At 40.3% G+C, this 6,000-nt stretch overlaps 1 protein-coding gene across 1 annotated transcript in view; it reads left to right on the top strand.

Moving 5' to 3' along the window:
* The first annotated feature begins 3,542 nt into the window (after positions 1 to 3,542).
* The window catches only part of sptan1 (spectrin alpha, non-erythrocytic 1), a 37,402-nt gene continuing 34,944 nt past the window's right edge, over positions 3,543 to 6,000 (top strand). Inside the window, 1 exon segment of the mRNA XM_030724007.1 lies at positions 3,543 to 3,675. The gene's annotated coding sequence lies outside the window, so the exon portion shown is untranslated.

Raw genomic sequence — 6,000 nt, 5'->3', positions numbered from 1 at the left:
GGATCCCGTGGCCTGGAGGAGACACAGGATTCACAACGTAACTGACAAAACTCTCATGCTATATTAGCAAGCTGATGATGTACATTGTATAATGTCCTCATGCTTAACAGCCGTTGTGATATTTGTTGTTTCCTTACTACCAGTCTGTGTGAACACCTATGGGCCTAACAAAAGTAGAATTTTTTTAATATTAGGTCATTGTCTGTTCAGAATGGGACAGTCGTGTGCTGATAGCTGCAGTCTGTAATTGACTTTGACAGTAAATGTGAGGCTAATTTTGGCTGCCAAAGATTTTAAAATAAACCCAGAGCTATCTGAGACTGCATCCTTCCACCAGGGCTGAAAACCCCCCACACCACGCATGAACTGAGTCCTGGATTCAGAAGGATATCTAGATCTGGATTAGATGATGACACGACAAAAAATATGTAATTTTGCTCTTAATTCACAATGGTAAAGAATCCTTCCAAAGATTTCTGGATCAATTCTGAAAGTTAGTCACTGCTAAACATTTCGAATGGATGCAAATCCATCTGTAACTGTAATCCTGCTGACAGACAAAAGCAGTCACATAATCTCCTTTGGGGAAGGTAATTACAGATTTAAAAAGCTGAACAGTGCTTCAGAGTATTTTAGAACAACTGAAAGCTGAACAAGACCGCCATCATCGTGCCCACACCCTTAATTTTGCATAATGTTAAGACTCAGTTTTAATAGGTCATAGTTCATTTCTGTTGTAGTCATCATTTCAATATTGCCTTCAGAAATATTTTTTTCAAACCAGGACAATAAACAGCAGTTTTTAACCTTATAACAGAGCTCATGTTTATCACCAGAATTAACAGTCACAGTTTTTGTGACTAAAACACTGAATCTTTTTTGGATCTATACTGAAGACCAGCCATTCATCGCCAACACAGCATGTACTTAAATATATCTTTGCTGAAAACATTGGCACTATTACTGTCCTTTGGCTGGTACAAGGCAGTGTGTGTGTGTCAAAATTATTACTTTGAGTAGCATCAACAGTTGTTGTTCATGTTTTTTATACTTGAGTGTACAAGTCTGTGTGTGTGTGATTTTACAGCAACAATAAAGTAAAAATATTTCTTTATCTCTCTTTTTTTTTTTACTTTATTCACAGACTGTAAGTCAGTGGTGTAATAAACTATCCAAACCTGCCCTGTGTGAAAAAGTAAAACCCAATAACAGGTAGTGCCACCCTTGGCAGCAAGAACTGCAGTAAAACATGTGATAACTGGCAATGAGCCTTTATATCACCGTGGAGGAATGTTGGTCCACTCTACTGTTTAAAGTCAGACACATCGGAGGATTTTCCAGCATCAACGGTATGTTTAAGGTCACACCAAAGCACCTCCATCTGATTTAAGTCCAGACTTTGACCAGGCTGCTCCAAAACCTTTATTTTGGTTTGTGAGCCAATCAGAAGTGGACCTGCTGGTGTGTTTCAGATCTTTGTCCTGCTGCGTAACCCAAGTGTGTTTGAGCTTCAGAGCATGAACTGATGGCCAGATATTCTTCTTGAGGATTTTATGGTAGAGAGCAGAATTCCTGGTTCCATCAATTACAGCAAGTCGTCCTGAAACAGCAAAGCAGCCCAATACAATCACACGATCACCACCATGTTCCAAAAAATGTGGTTAATCACAGTTAATTCATAATTTCACAAGGGTGGCAATTACTTTTTCACACAGAGCCAGGTAGGCTTGAAGAGCTAATTTTAAATTCTTCTCTATTAAATATTCTGTTTCTCAGCTTACGTATTTACATTTTTATCTTCATGCATTTCTTTAGTATTTCTGTGTATTTCCTGTTTGATTTGGTTAATTCTAGTCTCCAGCGTACTGTCTCTATTGACATAGTTAGCTAAAAGTAATTACTTTTAGCTAACTATGTCAACTGTTATTTTTTTAGGGAACTAACTGGACTCTTTTTTAAATCCAGTAATATCTATTAAAAACAGCTTCTTTGTTCTATTTCAGCTCCTCCACTTTAATGGACCTAATGAAGCTTTTATCTTTAAAAGTTAATGTTTGGCTTGCTGCTTTAAGCCCTTAATTAATTAACTTGAAGTATTTCAGCATTCATATTTTAGGGAGCTAATTAAGCTTTCTATTAAATTTGATCTCTTTAAACGGCTTGTTCATTTCTTTTAGCTCTTTAATTGTGAGACCTATGACTGTCTCCATCTTTCCATTTGTATCTGCGATTTTGCAGAATCTGTTGGGTATTCTTAATTGTTTCTTATGGTTATAAATTAATCGATTTCATAGCTTTCACACATCCCCAGAAGACTGAAGCTGGCTCCAGGAGTTTACTAACTATAGTAACTTTAAAAGATTATTATCACACAAGTGGGCCAGAGGAGTGAGATTAGTAGGTTAGTCAGTTATGTGAGCTTAAAGTCAGAGTTTTCTTCCTCACGAACCTGAATCATTATGTTCAGTTTCACACTTTAACTAATTATTTTATTTACAGCGTGTTTTTAAGTGCAATATAGATTCTCTGCAGGGTAAATACACTATGTAAATTCAAGCTGTTAATAAAATTACGAATGAAGTCCTGCTGTAAAGACCCAGCAGAGCTGACTGTGCACGGCCGTGTACCTGAAACGCGCATGTAGCGCCCTCCCACTTCAACAGCAGGCCCATCCTGACTGCCCGTGAGAAATATTTGAGGTTTTATTTACAGTTACTAAATGTTTTTCTCTTTGTTTTGTAAAAGATAGCACTTATTAAGTTATCACAGATTAATTCTGACCAATGCCAACAGCCCATTTCACTTTTACAAGCAGCTGTCGAATCTGAGCAGCAGGTCGCGGTTCAGAGGTTGTTCAGCAGAGCGTCCAGAAACTTTCCTGAACTTCATTTGCATTTTGCATTGCTGTGGATGTGGCGTGGGTGTGGTGTTAGTTTGGTCTGAGGATATGGTTATACCAAACCTGCATAATTTTCTCATGTTAGTAAGATACTTACAGTAGTCTCAGTGGGGGGGAAAAGCTCATTTGTCGTGAGAATTGTTCACATGAACCATAAAATGGATAGCCTATCAGAAGTATTAAACACATTAACGTCTGTAATCACTCTGGCCCATGATGCCTCATGCAGCCTGTTCACTGGGTGATGCAGAAAATGTACAAACGTTTCACTTCATTCTGCTGCTGAGTCTCTATTACAGCAGCTACACGCAATATTTATTTTCTGTGCAATAAATTACCAGATTAACGAGTTTCTGCAGCATCACTCTCTTATTTGCAATAGGGCTACATTTCCTAGTATATTTTTTATGTTCTTGGTGGATCGTTATCCCCATTATGTCATCATCATTCGGTAAAGCCTGTGGCTGGCGCAGGCTGCACCCGCTGGAATCCTTTAGTATGACAGAGGCAGAGATCCCGGTTTGTCAGCTGGCTGTTATCTTCGACCGGGTACCTGACGAAACAGCGTTGCTCCCCTCGCTGGGAACGACGTCACACTGAAGGTGACGTTACGGGCAGAGCTTCGGCTTCTCCCGGCGCGCGTCGGTTGTTTCCGCGCAGCTGCAGCGTAACGTCACTCTCGATACAAACAGCCGTCCCCGGAGCAGCAGCACGTCCTTCGTCGTCGATTCTCCCCAAGAACACCGATCCGTAAGCGCTTTCATAAACAGACTGAGGTATAAAAACGCTTATGTTTTGAGATGAATGTTTAATAGCAGATCCCGTGCAGTATGTTTGCAGATTGCGCCGTTTGTTAATTAATTGTAGTTTTCTGCAGCTGCTGTGGACTCGCTAACTTGGCTAACACAGCAGCTGTGAGCGTTTCATTGTTGTACGGTTTTCCAGCCCAGTGTGTAGAAACACTAAATGGCGAGAATGGAGAGGGGTTTCTGTTTGCTGGGCAGCTCTGAGGCGGCTGCTCTTCGATACGATCTGTTAGCATTAGCCGCCTACCTAATGACGCTAGCATTCACTGATAGATGCCCGCTGCATTCCAGCTAATGTTTGATTAAAGCTTGCACAAATCGATAGGTTCAGAGTGGGTATTTATAATAATAAATCCCATTTGTAAGTTGTAATATCGGTGTCATAATACCTGTCGTGGGTGATTGAATACGTTCAGTATAGACCAGCGGTCAGTCATGAGCTGCTGTCCGCTAGCTGGTCCGCTAGCCTGCCTAAACAGATGTTTCTCTGTGAAATGGATCACAGTTTACACAATTAATGATGATTTTGAGAGTGAATCTTGCACTGGGTTAAAATGTACACGGTTATGGAGGCGGCTGCTTTAGCTTGTCGGCCATACTAGAGGGGAGCCGCCCAGCTCTGATGGAAACCTTTGGATGGCGGCCTGATCCGTCACTCCCGCTCTGATCGGAGTGCGGACCGGCTCTCTGTCAGTCATAGTTTCATTTTATGTGACACCTGGTCACATGTATTGCCATTGGCCAGTTTTTAAAGAGCTTAGTAAGAATGTGCAAATAACACTGTAAATGACATTGTCATTTACATAAGGAGAGTGCTGAATTTGCATTATAACGAGTTTAGGCAGTGACAACAGTGAAGCTGGATCCACACATCTGTTAGAAAGTGTCCACTCATCCATCTTTGTCAGGGTGGTGTCAGGCCTGTGCCTTCCAGCCGCCTCTCCACAGTATGCAGCCTACCACACACAACAGGAGTGATCAGAAAGCTGAGAATCACATTATTAACAGTGTAAAACAGTTAAACACCTTCTACACTCCCAGATAGTTGTGGAATTTCTTATCACTGGGTCACAGGATTTGAAAGTGTGACCAGGAGAGTGACCGTTATGAAAGCAAGACAGAAATCATGATTGAGACTTCTTATCAATAACATCATACCACAGTTCCATCTTTCTGTACCATGATACCCATGTGCAGCTGTTGGTTAAACGGTGGTAGTCTGGTGAGAATGCTACACTTAAAGTTCTGCAACTGCTGAACAGGATCCACATCAGAATAATGGAGTTTTTGTTCTCGATTCGGTCATGATCGAGTCACCAGTCATGTGGTAAAAACATTTTTTTCCTGTTTTTTCAGGTTGTTCAGTTAGGGGTGAGCGATATACGTGTTTAATAGAAATTTGCAATAATGATATTTCTGATGATATATTTAAATAAAAAAAATACTGAAGCTTGCAGGTAGCAGCCATGATTAGTAGAAAACCCAACAATCGTCTGATTGTTGGGTTTTCTCTGTATTATTGTGGGTCTTTACCTACAATATTAAGCACCTTGAAGGTGGTTATATAAATAAAATTGAATTGAACTGAACTGAACTGAACTGAACGCAGTAACCTACGAGGTAACCTGATGTGCACCTCTCGAAAAATGTAACTACAATCGGATCAATGCAGCCTGCAAGTATTGTGATTACTGTGCAGGGTTCAGAGGGGATTTTCAGTTATGCAAAGACCTGACACAGAAATCTAATTCAGACCTTACTGTCAATGGATAAGGATGACTACTTGATCCAAAGTGTGGCCCTATTGCCACAAGGTGCCAGCAGCAGTATTATAATGCAATAGAAGTGACATAGCATAAGTCAGATATACGAATTAAAGTCAAGGGAGTTTTTTTTTAAACCAAAAATCAAATTAGAGGGTCCAGAAAAGTATACAAAGAACGTTTTTACTGTAATTAGTGTCAAATTTCTGAGAGCACAGTCTGAGTTGAAGCTGTCTGAGTGACATGGTGGAAAAACAGCTGGTGAAAAAGCTCGATCCCAAGGTACAACATCCCAGGTAGAAAATATTCTTCAGTTTTATGATGTGACAGTGTTGTACAGGGTGCTGCAGAGTTTCAGGACTAAGTTACTTTAGTTATTGTTACCCTAGAGTGCTAAGCAGTTATTTTATACTTAAAATTTCCAGGGAAAACACAACCTAGGCTACATTTGTACTTACATTTGACTTACGCTGTGTCATTAGATATAATGCTGTGTCACTACTGTTACACTACAGTGCTGCTGCTGGCATCT

The sequence above is a fragment of the Archocentrus centrarchus genome, unplaced genomic scaffold (genome assembly GCF_007364275.1).
Source record: "Archocentrus centrarchus isolate MPI-CPG fArcCen1 unplaced genomic scaffold, fArcCen1 scaffold_30_ctg1, whole genome shotgun sequence".
Taxonomy (NCBI): Eukaryota; Metazoa; Chordata; class Actinopteri; order Cichliformes; family Cichlidae; genus Archocentrus; species Archocentrus centrarchus.
The sequence above is the reverse complement of the archived record's forward strand: the minus strand, read 5'-3'. Positions and strand labels throughout refer to the sequence as shown.